This window comes from Ornithorhynchus anatinus, chromosome 2 (genome assembly GCF_004115215.2).
Source record: "Ornithorhynchus anatinus isolate Pmale09 chromosome 2, mOrnAna1.pri.v4, whole genome shotgun sequence".
NCBI lineage: Eukaryota > Metazoa > Chordata > Mammalia > Monotremata > Ornithorhynchidae > Ornithorhynchus > Ornithorhynchus anatinus.
In genome coordinates, this window is record NC_041729.1 from 28,740,203 (window position 1) to 28,758,379 (window position 18,177).

General features: G+C 46.1%; 1 long non-coding RNA gene across 1 annotated transcript; it reads right to left on the minus strand.

Moving 5' to 3' along the window:
- Window positions 1-871: 871 nt before the first annotated feature.
- On the minus strand, window positions 872-2,668 carry LOC114806532. Its single transcript, XR_003754572.1, has 2 exons — window positions 2,554-2,668; window positions 872-1,046 (listed from the first exon to the last, which is right to left on the minus strand). It is a non-coding gene; the product is annotated as an uncharacterized LOC114806532 (long non-coding RNA).
- Between the last annotated feature and the right edge of the window lie 15,509 nt (window positions 2,669-18,177).

An 18,177-nucleotide genomic window follows, 5' to 3' on the forward strand; every position in this document is an offset into this window, starting at 1 on the left:
TAACTTCCATCTTGTCCTTGGTTTTGTGGTATCTAGTGACCTTCAGTCCCATTTTCACCCTGTCTACTGCCATCATGGTTTTGTAGACTTCTACTGTTTCCACTCATGCTTTTTTTTTCCCAAATAGAGAGTTCTAATTTGGGCTTGGGAATCAGAAGGATCTGGGTTCTAGTCCTGGCTCCACCAGTTGTCTGCTATGGGACCTTGGGCAAGTCACTTCACTTCTCTAGTTTTCAGTTACCTCATCTGTAAAATGGGAATTTTGACTGGGAACCCCATGTGGGACATGGACTGGGACCAATCTAATTACCTTGTATCTACCCAAGAGCTTAGAACAGTGCCTGGCACATAGTAAAAGCTTAACAGATACCATTAAAAAAAATTCACCATGCCCTCTTTAGACTGTTCTGTTTATGACCAGTCTTCGGTGAGGTCTGTGGTTTTTCACAACATCCAATCAGAGGTACCAATTGAAAGTTGGCAAGGGAACTACAGAGAAGGAGAGGAGTCACTCAATTTCCAAGAATTCTCTTGAGGGGTGGTGAATAGAGAAAAAATCTTTATCCTCTCTCCTTTTCCTGTTTGAAGAGGTGGGCTTCATCAAGTTCTGAGATACAGGCTTCACATGGGTAATAAGACTCTGATCGACTAATTAAGTTGATGGAATAATAGGCCTAGAAAGTGGGGGACTGGTCATCTATTTTAAAACTTTCAGGTTTAAATTTAAAGATTGTGGTCTTCGGTCTCCATTTGAATTTCCTTTTCTCATTCTTTTCTGTTGTATCCTTGGTTAAAATATAATTTTCTAGCTGACATTTGTAATCAGAGTTTTACCATACTTCAAAGGACCCAAGCAGTGTTCCCTTTCAGATTCTGGACAGATTTCATGTCTTCTTTATTCCTCTTGAATGCCTTGATTGGTGAATGGCTCTTTTAGCATCTCATTCTGGGTATAGTGACTCCTGTCTCATTTAATGAGTGAGTCCAACCCCACGGATCTTCTTGGTTGCCCTTTTCTGCACCTTCTGTAGCTTTCTGTGTTATTCCTAATAATAATAATATTGATAATAGTGATAACTGTGGTATTTGTCAAGTGCTTACTATGTGCCAAGCACTTAGAATAGTGTGGGGGTAGATAGAAGACATTCAGGTTAGACACAGATGAGGAAACTGAAGTCCGGGGAAGTTAAGTGACTTTCCGAAAGTCACCCAGCGGGCATGTAGTGGAAATGGTATTAGAAGCCAGGTCCTCTGACTCCCAGGCCTGTGCTTTTTCCACTTGGCCATTCTGCTTCTCCAAAAGCTGCTTCTGCTGGGAATGGGGACCATATTACAAGTGGTGCAAAGGAGGTGGATATTGTTGATCCCAGAAGCATAGCCTGATGAGCAAAAATGTGAATATTTTGAGGGTGGGTACATATTTTTGGAACTGTGAAAAGCAGCATGACCTAGTGGAAAGAGTATAGGCCTGGGAGACGGAGGACCTGATTTCTAATCCCCCAATTCTGCCAGTTTGCTTGCTGCATTACCTTAAGCAAGTCACATCACTTCTCTGGGCCTCAGTTACCTCATCTGTAAAATGGAGATTAAATTCTTCTCCTTCCCATTTAGACTGTGAGCCCCTTGTGGGACGAGGACTGGGTCCAACCTGATAAACTTGTATCGATCACAGTGCTTGACAAATAGGAAGCACTTAACAAATACCATTAAAAAAGCAAAAGCAAAGCTATCTTCCAGAACTGGGTAACTCACTGCTTTTTGTTGGCAACAAGATATTAGGCAGGGCCCTTCTAAACTTGCCCTGAAGACTACTGAAGTTCAGTCACGATGTAACTTGAAACCAAAAGGCAGCACATCATGTATCATATGTGTAGCACAACGTACAGGAGAGGGCAGGGCATTCCATCAAGTCCTTTATACATAGATGGTACAAAAGGATTTTATGCCATTAGTCCTGGATTTGAGGAAACATATGAAATAATTTGAAGACATGATCCCTGCTCAAAAGGAGCTGATAGTAGTTATTATAGTACTTGTTAAATGCTTACTGTTTGCAGGAACTGTACTAAGCAACAGGGTAGATTGGATCCGACACGGTCCCTGTCCCACACGGGGCTCACAATCTAAGTGAGAAGGAGAAGGATTTAATTCCTATTTTACTGATGAGGAGAGTGAAGCCCAGAGAAGTAACTTCTTAACTTCCCAGCAAACCAGTGGTGTAACAGGGATTAGAACCTAGGTCCTCTGACTCCCAGACCATGTTCGTTCCACTAAGCCATACTTCTTCCCCAGAAGTCTAATTCCAGCCAGCATAAGAGAAGCTCTCCACAGAACCGATAATTGTCATCGGCAAATAGGACTGTATGCTGACTCTGAATTCTGCTACTGAAACTCAAATAATGCATAGGTGGACAAAAAAAGAGAAAATCAAATTAAGAGGCTAATGGGCCTTTTGGGAGAGGGGAGACGCAGAACATCAGAGTCCACTCTAAACTAAAGGCTACCACAGAGGGCTCATTGAGCTTCCTAAGCTACTTGGGAGTCATTCTTTACCTGAAATGGCAAGGCAGGGTCACTAACAAGGAGGGTATGGAATGCAGTCAGTGGACCAGCATCAAGACAATCTCTCATCACCAAGCAGGGTTTCTGCACAGGGCATTCAAGAAGGATGTCCAGTCAACTTCCTGATAATGCACTGATTAAATAACACATTCCCATCAGAATGTTGGTGATGACAGGAATCTTATCCACTTGAATTCTGAGACCAGGGGCTGAGGTCATAAGCGCAGATAAGGTCTCCGGGGACTCGCCCTCCAGACCGTAAACTCATTTTGGGCAAGGGATATGTCCGTTTATTCAATCAATCAAATATATTTATTGAGCACTTACTGTGTGCAGAGCACTGTACTAGCCATTTGGGAGAGGGCAATAGAACAATAATTCTCTTCTACTGTCCTCTCCCAAGCCCTTAGTACATTGCTCTGCACACAGGAAGCGCTCAATCAATACAATTGACGGACTGGAAAGGGAGTTCAGCAGTTGCTATTTAGGTGAGTTTCCTCTATCAAGCAATGGGTCCACGTCACTCCACTTTGCTCTCCCCTCGGGTAATCCTGACAGAACATATTTGGTAAACTCGGGATTGCTTTTGTACAAGTGCTTTTCCCTTCATATAGTTCAAATCCCTCATCATTATTGAATAGAAATGGTCCGGCAGCCCCTGTCCTCGCCTTGGCTGGTAATAAACCTGTCTTCCTAACAAGAAAATGTGGAAAGCGTCTTAAATTATGACGATGTAGTGTCAAAGAGGGAAAGGATGCCCTTTACTCTGGAAAGCAGACACACCTCCGGAGAAAGCAGTGTTATGACTATTTTGCACAATCAGGAAAACTATCGAATTAGAACCATTCCTACAAGCTAAAGGCAGAGAATATCTGTATAAGAGGGAGTAGCTTGGATTTGGGATGCCAGGATATTTGAGGATTTATGAAAAAAAATTAACCACATTCCTACTTAAATTCAATAATTAAATATTTGGCGTTAGACTGTATAATTTTCTTTGCTAAATGAAGAAACTTTGAGATGTAAGCTCCCAGACCTGTGGCCCTCTCTTTCTCCCTGATTTTTCACTCTTTCTTCAGATCAGGGGCTCGACAGTGCTGGTGACTTTCTCCAGATCCTGGAGTTACCTCGGACCAAAGGGCAGCCTTCAAGAGGCCAAGAAGTCAGAATTCCATTTAGCAGCATCTGTGGGCTAAAAATAAAATAAGTAGCCAATTGTGAAATAAAAGCCAAGGGGAAGGGGAATTTTCAATCAATGGTTTTTATTGAGCCTTTACCGTGTGCAGAAGATTGAACTAAGTGCTTGGGAAAGTCAAATATGACAGAATAGGGAGAGAGGTTCCCTGCCCACAATGAGCTTACAGCCTAGAAGGGGGACTGTGTTCCTCCCGACCTCTTTCCCGACATTACTGACAGGACATTCATCAGTTATGAAAAGGGTGGGTATAACAGCATCTCAATCCAACAGATTATTAATCAACAACCAAAAGGTCAGGTGGAAACAGAGCCAGGCGTGATGAAGGGCAGACGAGGGGTGTTTAAGAAGAGAAAGTTCTTCCTCCAAATGTTGGTTTATTGTTAGATGTTGGTTTTCCATCTATATGGAATAATGGATTCTTTGCCCCGACAAAGAGCAGGGGAACAGGTCTCCGTGCTGACAGAACCCTAAGACCTTGGTCAGAGTTCTTCAACTACATTATGCAAATAGCAGTAGGGGTAATAGTAGCCGCAGAAATCAATCAGTCACATTTATTGAGCACTTACTGTACATAGAACACTTGATTAAGTGCTTGGGAGAGTATAATAGAGTTAGTAGACATGTTACCTGCCTACAATCAACTTTCAGTCTTGAGGATCAGTAGTTGTAATGGAAATTGTGTTTATTGAGCCCCCCACATAGTAGAGAGCACAATACTAGGCCCTTAGGTGATAGAGATAAACAAAGAGACACAGTTTCTGTCCATGAGGAGTTTACCCAAGATCCACTCCGGGGAGTTTCCTGATGTTAGAGCTGTCTTACATACCAAGGGTGTTGCTATTTTCTTGTGGATCCAAGAATGCTTATGTATTTTTTATCGCTCAATCAAATTTTTTGAGCACTTTCTGCCTGCAGAGCATTGTACTCAAAGCATGGGAGAATACAATATAATAGAGTTGATAGACACAGTCCCTGCAGCGTGGCTCACTGGAAAGAGCACGGGCTTTGGAGTCAGAGGTCATGGGTTCAAACCCCGGCTCTGCCACTTGCCAGCTGTGTGACTTTGGGCAAGTCACTTAACTTCTCGGTGCCTCAGTTCCCTCATCTGTAAAATGGGGATTAAGACTGTGAGCCCCACGTGGGACAACCTGATTCCCCTGTGTCTACCCCAGCGCTTAGAACAGTGCTTGGCACATAGTAAGCGCTTAACAAATACCAACAACAACAACAAAACAACAACAACCTGCCTATAGTGAGCTTAGAGTCTAGAGGGAGATACAGATATTAACATAAATAAATGAATAAACAAACAAATAAATTATGGATATGTACACAAGTGCTGTGGAGCATTCTAAATTAAATTTACTGAATTCCCATCTGGAGCACTGGGTACATAGGCCATTTTTCATCTATTTGTATATTTTATTTAAGCAGTTATTTATACATTATTTTAAGCAGGAGCATGCCCAGTGGAAAGAGCACAGGCCTGGGAGTCAGAGGACCCGAGTTCTATTTACAGCTCTGCCACTTGCTGGCTGTATGAGCCTTGGAAAGTAACTTACCTTCTCTGTGCCTCAGTTACCACATTTGTAAAATGGCGATAATACTAATGTTATTCTCATGTGAGACAGGGACTGTGCCTGAGCCGATTGTATCTACCTCAAAAATGTAATACAGTACTTGGCATGGGGTAAGTGATAACTAATCCTACTATTATTATTATTATAGTTAATACTATTAACATTTATTCATTCAGATATTCCATTCTGATAAAGCTGTATTGCTTCCTGTTGTATCCCAGTTCTTCCTCCAATATTTTTTATATATTTCTCCCTTCCCCGTAGATTTTAAGGTCCTTGAGGACAGTAAAGATGTGCTTACTTCTGCTGCCCTCTCCCAAGAGGTTAGTAAAGCGCTTTGCTCTCAGTAGGCCTCAAATACCGTCGATTGATTAATTGAAGACACCATCTTTCCTGGAAACATGATAGCTCAGGCACTGTCTGTCACAAATTGTGTCCCTGATAGGCTGGCCTATACCATCCCTTCCCCAGGAAATCAATATCCTAGGCTTTGTTCATCAAGACATTTTACAAATGTTGATGCAGTTGACATTAGCAGCTGGGATTAATATTTTTTTCCTTCCATATATTTGGAGAATCTCATTAAGACAGGTTTCCTTCAGGAAATTGATGCTTTAATATTCAGTGTTGTCAGCTGAGGGGCTGAATTTTATTCCTAGAATAACATTTAATTAAACACTCTGGCTCCCTCTCCGTGATGCCTCAATGATCAAGAGAGATGCACTTACCTTCATCAGCTCTTTTAAAACCGGCAGACACTGGTGAGAAAAAATCCACCCCACCTCACAATAAAATTTCTGGACTGTGCCTCCCTTTTTAATTAGCCCAGGGAGTCTTGCTCAAGAACAGCCCCTTAGGGTCTGGGGAAGAAAGAGGTGACCCCTTTGTTTATTCAGAGCCCCTAGAGTCGATTACTTAGCTTGGCCTCTTTTCGGCATGTGTGGACCCCTTCTGGACTGTTCCGACTCAGTCAAGAATCTGGCCCCCGGGCTGGAAGGAGGGACAAGCTTGCCTTTCAAAAGAGAAAGGAAAGAAAAAACCAATGAAAAAGCCCAGCTTCTGCCCCCTTTCCTAAAAATGCTCACTGGGCCCCCGAATGGTCACTCAACCCCAAACTAAAAGTGAGTCCCTGTAGCCAGAAAAGAGGAATTTTCTCCTGCATGGGCACCTGGGATTTAGTTGTGATGGCTTTAGCCCAGCCTTGCAGTTAAGTGCCCCCAGGTTTCCAGCCTGCCAAATGTTTTATGCAGCCCACCATTTTCCCCCCTTTCCCTCTGCTCCTCCCCCTCTCCCTTCCCCTCCCCTCAGCACCGTACTCGTCCGCTCAACTGTATATATTTTCATTACCCTATCCATTTTGTTAATGAGACGCGCATCACCTTGATTCTATTCGTTTGCTATTGTTTTAATGAGATGTTCATCCCCTCGATTCTATTTGTTGCTATTGTTCTCGTCTGTCCGTCTCCCCCGATTAGACCGTAAGCCCGTCGAAGGGCAGGGACCGTCTCTGTCTGTTACAGATTTGTCCATTCCAAGCGCTTAGTACAGGGCTCTGCACATAGTAGGCGCTCAATAAATACTATTGAATGAATAAGGAGTAAAATAAAGAATGCCAGCAGTACTTCTGGCAGCCTCCTCCGTAGTTGGTAGGTTCTGAAGGTAGGTGGGAAAATAGAAACAGCCCAGATGCTACAGGTTAGATTACTTTTCATTTAGGTGATTACTATGTCATATTGTGGAAGCAGCATGATGTAGTGGATAGAGCACGGGCTTTGGGAGTCAGAAGGTCATGGGTTCTAATCCCGGCTCCACCACGTATCTTCTGTGTGACCCTGGGCAAGCCAGTTCACTTCTCTGTGCCTCAGTTACCTGATCTGTAAAATGGGGATTGAGACTGTGAAACCCAGGTGGGACAGGGACTGTATCCAACCCAATTTGCGTGTCTCCACCCCAGTGCTTAGTACAGTGCCTGGGACAGAGAAAGTGCTTAACAAATACCACTATTATTATTAGTTTCTAAATCTGGTCCCTGGGAACCCGAGTAGCTGAGTATGGTGAGGCTGGAAGGGAAGAGTTCTCAGGATTAGATTCATTCATTCACTCAGTGGCATTTATTGCATTTCTACCATGTCCAGAGTGCTGGATGCTTAGGACAGTGCATTAAAAATACAAGGCCCAGTACCCGGCTCTAATCCTGACTCTGTCACTTGTCTGCTGTGTGACCTCGGACGAGTCACTAAACTTCTCTGTACCTCAGTTCCCTCATCTCCACAGTGGAAATTCAATACCTGCTCTCCCTTCTACTTAACTGTGAGCCCCATGTGGGACCTGATTATCTTGAATCTAGCCCAGCGCTTAGTACAGTGCTTGGAATATAGTAAGCACTTGACAGACACCACAATGGTTAGTATTATTTCCCGCCCTTAAGGAGTTTACAAAAGCAGAAACCAGATCTAAGAAGGGCCCTGATGAGAGTTCCTCTCTGGGAAACCTCTACCTAATTTAATTTAATTTACATAGATGTCTGTATATTTGTATTGATCTCTGTCTCCCCGCCTCTAGACTGTGAGCTCGCTGTGGGCAGGGCTTGTCTCTCTTTATGACTGTACTGTACTTCTCCAAGTGCTTAGTACGGTGATCCGCACACAGTAAGCACTTAATAAATAATGAATAAATAAATAAGAAATACAGATGAATGAATGAATGACTTAAGGCATAAGGAATCTTCCTGTCCGGTGACCTTTACCAACCTTCTTGGAGTTCTGTAATGACCCGCCGTTCTTTCTGAACATAACATTTAAGCCTTTTGGCTGCTTCTCCTAGGTTTTTGCCACTGTCTTTCTTCATGCTACTCCTGCTTATTGTACCCGGTTACAAATTCCACTCCATCCCCTTCCACTTCTGTGGAAGGGCATTCCTTCAGGCCAGTTGCCTACTGCCTTTCTTCCTTTCTGGGAGCATTGTAGGATACCCCACCGTTGTTTCTCCTCTCCTCCGCCTTACTCTTTTGCCCCTGTCCCTCTAAATTAGAGAAGTAGCATGGCTCAGTGGAAAGAGCCCGAGCTTGGGAGCCAGACGCCATGGGTCCTAATTTCAGCTCTGCCACTTGTCGGTTATGTGACTTTGGGCAAGTCACTCAACCTCTCTGTACCTCAGTTTCCTCATCTGTAAAATGGGAATTAAAACCGTGAGGCCTACGTGGGACGGCCTGAAAACCTTGCATATATCCCAGCACTTAGAACAGTGCTTGGCCCTTAGTAAGTGCTTAACAAATACCAACGTTATTCTTCTTATTATTAAATTGAAAGCACACTGACCCATGCTCCGGTCTGATTCTGAACCTGGTTCTGAGATAGGGCATTTTGGCTGCGTAGTTGATGGAGCCTCAGTTTTCCCATCTCTAACACGGGGGCAATGTTTCTTCCTCCATTGCAATGGTTAGAAAGACATTTATCTACAGCTCTCAGAACTCCTTGGAACTCTACTGCAAGGAATTAAAAGAAAAAATCCCATGGCATGATGTCTCCGTTGCCGAATTGTACTCTCCAAGCACTTAGTACAGTGCTCTGCGCACAGTAAGCGCTCAGTAAATACGACTGAATGAATGATGGAAAAATACCAATTACACTTCATACAGAAAAGTGAAATCGGTTAACTCTATTTCAGGAAACTCCCAAGCTCCACGGGAGCTTCTGCCGTGTTTCTACCTCTGAACAGTTGTATCGGTTAAGCAGATTAACGCTGTACCTACATAACCGGGAAAGGCCTAGAACAGTGAAATAACTCGCTCCTCAGGACCCCTCCCATGGGGAAAGCTCTTTAGAGTGGAAGATTAGCCAGTCAATTGATCAATTAATTAATTAGGGTATTTGGTAAGCATTTACTAGGTGCAGCCAGGCACTCTACTAAATGCTGGGGTGGATACAAGCAAATTGGGTTGGACCCAGTCCCTGTTGCACGTGGAGCTCACAGTCTCAATCCTCATTTCACAGATGAGGTAACTGAGGCATAGAGAAGTGAAGTGACTTGCCCATGGTCACGCAGCAGACAAGTGGTGGAGCCGGGATTAGCACCCATGATCTTCTGTGTCCCAGGCCTGTGCTCTCTCCGCTACGCCATGCTGCTTCTCACCATTTCAGTACCGGTTCTCCCTTCCACTTAAGCCCCATGTGGGACCTGATTATCTTTTATCTACCCCAGTGCTTAATACAGTGCTTGGCACATAGTAAGCTCTCGACAAATGCCACAATTATAATTATCATTCGAATCCCGGCTCTGCCACTTGTCAGCTGTGTGACCGTGGGCCAAGTCACTCAACTTCTCTGTGCCTCAGTTACCTCATCTGTAAAATGGCGATTAAGACTGTGAGCCTCACGTGGGACAACCTGATTACCCTGTATGCACCCCAGTGCTTAGAACATTGCTCTGCACGTAGTAAGCGCTTAACAAATACCAACATTATTAATAATAATAATAATAATCATTGAATTGATGGCATTAATGGGAGCACGGCCAATTACAGTGGAGGCGGGGCCTAAGAAAGCAGGGAAGGAACTCCATAGTCACCTGGCATCTTGAGGAAGTGGACAAATGGACTGATGTTCATGGGAAAGGCTGAAGGCTCAGGAGGGGGAACTGCCAGAGAAGGAACTGAGTAGCCCTTGAGGGGCTTCGGACAGAAGTATGACGGTGGCATTAAGGGATTAGGGGGATTATTATGCAAACTCCTTGTGGGCAGGGAATGGGTCCACCGATTCTGTTATATGGTACTCTTCCAAGCACTTAATACGTTGCTCTACAGTCAATCAATCAGTCCTATTTATTGAGCACGTTCTGTGCGCAGAGCACTGTGCTGTACACCTGGGGGAGTACAACATAACGGAGTTGGTAGACAGGTTCCCTGTTCACAGTGAGCTTGCGGTCTAGAGGGGGATACAGACATTAATATAAATAAATGATATTTATGTACTTATCTAGCTAATGGCTGAGGGAGGGGTGCGAATCCAAGAAGGATCTGGGTTCTGATCCCACTCTGCCACTTGTCTGCTGTTTGATCTTGGGCAAGTCATTTACCTTCTCTCTGCCTCAGTTACCTCTTCTGTGAAATGGGGATTGAGACTATGAGCCCCTCGTGGGACATGGACCATGTCCGACCTGGTTAGCTAGTACCTACCCCAACGCTTAGTACGGTGCCTGGCGTATATTAAGCTCTTGACGAACGCCATCAACAGCAACAAGTGCAAGGGTGACACAGCGTGGGAGAAGAGGAAATGAGGGCTTGGTCAGGGAAGTCCTCCTGGAGAAGAGGTGTTTTTGATAAAGCTTTGGACGGGGGGGGGAGAGTGATCCTCTGTTGAATATGAAGAAGGAGGCTGTTCCAGGTCAGAGGCGGGACATGGGCGAGAGGTGATGGTGAGATAGATGAAACTGAGGTATGGTGACTAGGATAGCATTAGAGGAGCAGAGTGCGAGGGCTGGGTTGCAGCAGGAAATCAGGGAGATAAGGTAGGAGGAGGCAACTTGATTGAGAGCTTTAAAGTAAGTGCACAATAAGTGCTCCCAGTAAGCGCTTAATAAATACAATTGATTGATTAACTACTGCTGCCAGGGAAGCTTTTAACAGAGTAAATACTGGTTATCTGAACATGATCAAGTAATGTTAAGGGGGATCTCTGTGTGTGTGTATGTGTGTGTGTGTGTGTATGTGTGCGTGTGTAGGGGGGAGTCTACTTGTCTGAAGATTCACTCTCCCAGGGAAGGAGTGGACCATTTCATGTGCCTCCCAAGCCCAGAAGCCAGCCCATAGGAGGTGAGGCTGAATGAAGCCCAGGTGCTTCTGGTACTTTATGGGGCCTCCAGGTTTAAGATGGTGGCAGCAAACTACTGAGGCAGCCTTGGGTCTCTTAGTATGGAATTCATTCATTCAATTGTATTTATTGAACGCTTACTGTGTGCAGAGCACTGTACTAAGTGCTTGGAAGGTACGGTACAGCAGTAAAGAGAGACAATCCCTGCCCACAACGGGCTTACGGTCTAGAGGCGGGGAGGCAGACATCAAAACAAATAAATAGAATTATAGATATATACATATAAACATACATGCTGAGGGGTGGGGCGATGGGGAAAGAGCAGAGGGAGAGAGTAGAGGTGACACGGAAGGGAGGGGGATCTGAGGAAGAAGGGGTTTAGTTTGGGAAGGCTTCTTGAGGGAGGTGTGTCTTCAGTAGGGCTCTGAAGGGGGGAAGAGTTATTGTTCGGTAGATCTAAGGAGGGAGGGCGTTCGAGGCCAGACGTAGGCCGTGGGCCAGGGGTCGGTGGCGGGACAGGTAAGATTGAGGCACAGTGAGAATTTTAGCACCAGAGGAGCAGATTGTGTGGGCTGGGATGTAAAAGGAGAGAAGGGAGGTGAGGTAAGAAGGGGCAAGGCGATGGAGAGCTTCGAAGCCAAAAGCAAAGATGCCCCCAATCCAGCTGTGATTAGGAAACCAGCTACGAACTATTGAAGCCTGGGTGTCCGACCTAAATGGCGACTGGAAACGTCCCAGCCAGAGGTTCAGGCTGTGAGTGGAGATGAGGGAGGAGGCAGGAGGAAGGGTGCGACATGGCCCTCGGCAGGTGTTTGATAAAAACGCTCTCCCTGATCTATGAGGCCGTTCCCGGGAGGGATGACTTCAATTCTGCCCTGGAAATGTGGACCCAGCAATATTGCCAATCCATATTCTTTCCTGTCAAACATTTCACTGCCGCAGAAGTCTGAAGACAGTTTATAAGCTGTGTCTCTCTCCCCGTGAGTGTGCGGCAGTGTCTCTCGCATTTAAAGTCAGTTTGGACTTGTTCAAAACCTGGAAGTGTGTCAGACCCTGGCACAAGAACAGGTCCTGGGCAGTTCAGAAAGGTAAAAAAAAAAAAAAAAAGAAAAGAAAAAAATCTCTGACCACAGATTAGTGTCTCTCTGGCCTGGGGGCCATAGGGCCTACTGGGCGGGATGAATGGCACTGGCGTTGGCCATGTAGGCAAATAGGTTTTCTGGAAAAGGATGAGCTCTGGATCAGCCATTTCCAGACTTCTTTTGCTACCGAAACCAAGTTTTGGTCATTCAGGCTGCCCTCCAGCGTTGCTCCTGAAAGAAACCAGTGTGGATAAGAAAGCCACAATGATCCCCAAGTTCCTGAGACGTGGAATCACTCTGTCGTCTGGCTGGGATATCTCTGGTGTGGTTAATTGGTCCTGGATCCAACCCACATAACAGTCGATGCTTATTTCTCCCAGGCGAAGCTGCGGGAACCTAATAGAAAGAGAAAGGCCTGTGAGCCAGGAGACCTGGATTCTGATTCTGGCTCTGTCATGAGCCTGCTATGGAATCCTGGCAAGTCAATAAACTTCCCCGGGCTTCGCGTTCCTCAATGGAAAAGGTTCTCCACCCCCTTTAAACTGCAAACCCTATGAGGGATGGGGACTGACTGTTCAATCTTATTATATTATATTGGGAAGCAGCGTGTTCCAGTGCAAAGAGCATGGACTTGGGAGCCAGAGGACCTGGGTTCTAACCCCACCTCTGTCACCTGCCCACTGTGGGACTTAGGACAAGTCACTTAACCTCTCTGTGCCTCAGTTACCTCATTTATAAAATGGGGGTTAAATCCATATCCCTCTGATTTAATAATAATAATGTTATTTGTTAAGTGCTTACTATGTGCCCAGCACTGTTCTAAACGCTGGGGTAGATACAGGGTAATCAGGTTGTCCCACATGAGGCTCGCAGTCTTAATCCCCATTTTACAGATGAGGTAACAGGCACATAGAAGTCAAGTGTCTTGTCCACAGGCACACAGCTGACAAGTGGCAGAGCCGGGATTCGAACCCCTGACCTCTGACTCTGTGAGCGTGACTGTTTCCCACCTATCTTGTTACTATCCCAGTGCTTGATACATAGTAGGTCCTTAACAGATATGATTATTGCAATTTATTGTTATTATCATCATTATTCGTAGTAGTGTTATCCATCATGGGAAATTTCTCCCTCTCGTGTGTCCTGGTAGCTAAGAAGAGGTGGGATCCCTTTTCCCTGAGCAATAATTATAGGAATGAATGGCCTCCTCTTCCTCTGAAGAGCTCTTGCTTTCTATAATGAGGGGCTGAAGGGCTAAGGGGACTTGGGAAACACACTGTGCCTCAGAGAGGTGGCTTCGAGTCCTTGCTGAGCGAGAGGGAGAGAGAGACAGAGAGATAGACAGGCAGGTGAGTGAGAAATGCTGTGGAGGTCAGTAATCTGCTGAGAGGCAGGGAGAGGTAAATCTGCAAGGAGACTTCCCATTTATCTTCTCTTCTGATATGGAAGGAAAATCAATGATTCAGTTATTTCTCTTCTGTTGAGACCTGTTTCTCAAAGGAAGAGAGAATAGCCACTGGAGGAAGTGAGACTTCGGAACTTTGCTCATCTTGTTAAGAGTTCTGCTTTGCACAAGAGTAGTTAGGGAAATGAAGTGACACTGGGCACTCAGACACTGGGGAGGGGGCTATCCACACGTCTAAGGGTACCTGGAATGGTGAGGAGGACAGGAGAATGAAAGCCTGGGGCAGAGCGCAGTTTCAAGTGGGAGAGGCAGGATGGGCATCTGTCTGTGTGCTCAGCTTCAGGATAGGCGGGATGAGAGAGGCGGATGGGAGAATGAACAATGACCCTGAATTGTTGATCTATTCTCAGGGTCTGGGGACAAAGGAGGGATGGGGGGGGGGGGCGAGGGGAGTGGCAACAGGATGTCACTATTTAATTAATAGTGGAGGCAGTCAACCAGGAAGAAGGTGCGCGGTCAGCGTGGTGTTTGTAGAGCCTAGAGCTCATGCCAAGCTCTTGATGGCCCTATTAGTCCTTTAGTGCTAAATTCACTTACACATTTAATTTTTTTCTTTTGGAAAAAGAAGACTTACAGCACTGTCATAAAACCAGTCGGGTGAGTGATCCCCCAGTGAAAATGAAATGCAGCTGACGCTCCACTCACAAAAATGCCCACCCAGGCAGAGTTGCCGCTAGTAGACGCGGTATGAGCTGAGGCCTGCGGCTTGCTCATCAGCAGATTCAGCCTCCTGCGATGACTGGCCCGAGACTTTTCTTCGCTCTCTCAGCCTAGTCCGGCCTTCCTGCCTCACCCCGTCAACTGGGGCCTGTCTTTGCCTTCGAGATCTCTCAGGAAGCGAGTTTGATCCCATGTTCCCATCAGAGACTTCCCTAGGTTCCAGAGCAGAATCCTTTTCTTCTGTGGGACTTGAGAGCGGCAGAATGGCCAAGGGGAAGACACCTCAGGCTGGGAGTCGGGAGACCCATATTGTAATCCCAGCTCTGCCATTGGCCTGATGTGTGACCTTTGGCAAGTCACTTACCTTCTCTGTGCCTCGGTTTCTTCATCTGTAAAATAGAGGTAAGATACCTGCTCTCCTTACCTCTTAGATTGTGAACAGTGTAAGGGATATAAGAATAATAATGACAATGATAATATTAATGATAATCACAATATTTGTTAGGCACTTACTCTGCAGAACAACTGCACTAAATAGTGGAGTAGGTAGAGATATGCGCAGGTCAGACACTGTCCCTGTCCCATATGGGCCTCACCGGCTAAGCGGGGTGGGTGGGGAGAGAACAGGATTTGAATGCCCGTTTTACAGCCAAGGAGATTGAGGCTTAGAGAAATTAAGCGATATGCCCACGGTCACACAGCAGGCAAATGATGGAGCTAGGATCCACTGTAAGTTCACTGTGGGCGGGGAATGTGTCTAACGACTCGGTTACATTGTTATATTGTCCCAAGGGCTGAGTATAGTGCTTTGTACACAGTAAACACTCAATAAATATGCTTGATTAATTGATTGGAACCCAGGGCCTCTGACCTTTAGGCACGTGGTCTTTCCACAGTGGCACTTTGAGCATTCGTTACCCTTAGCACCCACTGGGGAGAGACCAGGGTTAGGGCTCCCGTTCACCCACCCATTGGTGAATCCCAGTCCAAATGTATGGTCACCCTGGTTAGAGTCACCCCTTGCTTCTTCCCTACAGATCACCCCTCTTCTAGACCCCGGGCCTGGGAGCCACAGGTCATGGGTTCTAGTCCCAGCTCCACCATTTTTCTGCTATGTGACTTTAGGCAAGTCACTTCACTTCCCTGGGCCTCAGTTGCCTCATCTGTAAAATGGGCATCGGGAGTGTGAGCCCCACGTGGGACAGGGACTGTGTCCAACTTGATTTGGTTGTATCCACCCCAGTGCCTAGTACAGTCCCTGGCACACGGTATGTGCTAAACAAATACCGTCATTATCATTATTACTTCTGCCCACTGCCACGCCCCTCCGCACCCACTTGGAGCACCATCAGGAATGACACATATCAAGTGCTTAATGTATACCATTGTAATAACGATAATGGTAATAATAATGAAGAAGAATAATCATGCACTGATGGTATTTACGGAGCACTTACGGTGTGCAGGGCCCTGTAATAAAGTACTTGCCCACCCTCCACTCCCACGGCATTTGTGTACAGATCTTTAGCTTGTTGTGGGCAGAGAATGGGACTGTTTACAATAATAATGTTGGTATTTGTTAAGCGCTTACTCTGTGCCGAGCACTGTTCTAAGCGCTGGGGTAGATACAGGGTCATCAGGTCGTCCCACGTGAGGCTCACGGTTAATCCCCATTTTACAGATGAGGTAACTGAGGCACAGAGAAGTTGTTATATCGTAGTCTCCCAAGCGCCTAGCACAGTGCTTTGTACACAGTAAGCAGTCAGAATATATGACAGTGAATGAATGAATTTATTTTAACGTCTGCCTCTTCCGTTAGACTGTAGGTGCCTTGAAGGGAGAGATTGTGTCTACTTATTCTATTATACTCTCCCACGCACTTAATACAGTGCTCTGCACACAGTAAGCACTCAGTAATTATCAGTGATGGATCCTTTTGGTTGCACAATAGTAGCAGTGGACACTGCCCTCGCCCTCCTTCTTGTCCAAAGTAATGTGGAGCCTGGTTCTGTCCAAAATTCACTTGGCGCTGTACAGTTATTCCTAACCTTTTCCCGAGCCAATGATGGGTGGGGGTCAGGTTTGGGCTCCTTTAAATCTGGATTCCCCCCTTGATTTCACTCCTTTGCAGTAGAGAGGCCCAGAGAGCTGCAGTGGGTCTCTGGCCTTTTCCCGCTTCCTACTGACCGGCAGCTGCCTGCCTCCTTGGAGCAGAAGAGCCCAGGGTGGAGCAGCATTCTTTGTGTCTGCCTTTTCCATCAGGAGGTGGGACTCCTGCCCCTTGGACTTCCAGTCAGGTATTAGAAAACATCTCTGGCAAACAGCATTCATCAGGTGCTTGCCTGGGCCCGGCGATAAGCCGAAACCACTGGAAATCTTCGGTGCTGCTCGGCCCAGCCTCTGAGCTTCATCACTTTCCCGTTCCTCACCGGGGTCCCGGCTGAGGCGAACCTATCGCCACGTTGGAATGGATCCACGTCCTGTTCCACTGTAAGGGTTCATCCAGTTCCAGTCATGCCCTGTTTCCACCCTGCCCCCCTCCTCCCACCTCCATTCGCTCCCTTTCCTCTTCCTTCTCTCTCCCTTGCCCTTCACATTTGCAACCGAGTCTGGCTCTTGAAAATCCTCGGAGACGACTGGCAGCAATTCTCGGCTTCAGGTTCCGTACTTGCCATCGTTCCTTCTTGCCCTTCCCCTCCCCTTGCCTGCGGAGAGTAGGGGATTTCAGCTCTCATCATGATGCTGGTATTGATCTCCTGTCAGATCCCATCAGAACCTCTGTGAGTTCACTTCATTTCACCTGGCAAGTTTAAGCCCTCCACCCTCTCCCAGAGCCCCTGCCCAGAGGTCAGTGCCCCGACTCCCTTCCTCCGCTTTCTTCTCAGTAGCAGTTCTCTTTCATTCCCCTTGTTACTTGTGTTTTTCCTGATCACTCTTTCTTTTCCCTCCCGGCTGGAGTGTTATCTCTTTTCTGCCGTAAACTGCTAGGGAGAGAGAAAAAATGAAATCAGGTGCCTCAGATTCTGATTCTTCTTTTTTGCTTGCCCCATCTTTAATGAAGATTCACGCAAGATTATTGATCCCCCATCCCGTGAAGTGATATCATATTGCACTTATCATGGCCGAGGAGGCATTCATGCAGTGGATTGCAGCCTTTACAGTACGTGGTGGGGATGGAGGAGGGGAAGAGCTCCCCGACAGGAGGAGAACACTGTCTTGACTTTTGAGCTCCAAACCTTTGGGAGCCTCCACCATTAGTTGTCCTGGGCAGACTCTGGGATTTAGGCCAATGTGAAGCATGAAAAATATCTGAACATTACATCAAGGAGACCCACAGTCAGGAAGCCTTTGTCTCTGTTATTGTGTGAGAGACTTGCTTTCTCTTCTTTGGTTTTCCCCTTGGGACTTTGAGACCGTCTCTTAACACCGTGGAGCATGCTGGCAAAAGTGATTGCCCAAGGGCCTGCTTCATCCCCTGGACGGTAAAATCGTTGAGGGCAGGGAATGTGTCTGTTCATTGTTACACTGTACTCTCCCAAGCGCTTAGTTCAGGGCTCTGCACACAGTAAGAGCTCAATGAATACGATTGAATGACTGAATGAATCCCCAGTTGCAAATTCTCTGGTTAGGATAAGGATTCAGTTTTAACTATTCAAATTAGCCGGAGCATCACTATAGTGTTTGGATAATTTAGCCACTGTAGACATAACTCATCTCCTTGAGGGCAGGGATTAGGTCTACCAACTCTACTGAATTGTACTCTCCCACGTGCTTAGTACAGGTAATAATAATAATAATGATGATGGTATTTGTCAAGTGTTTA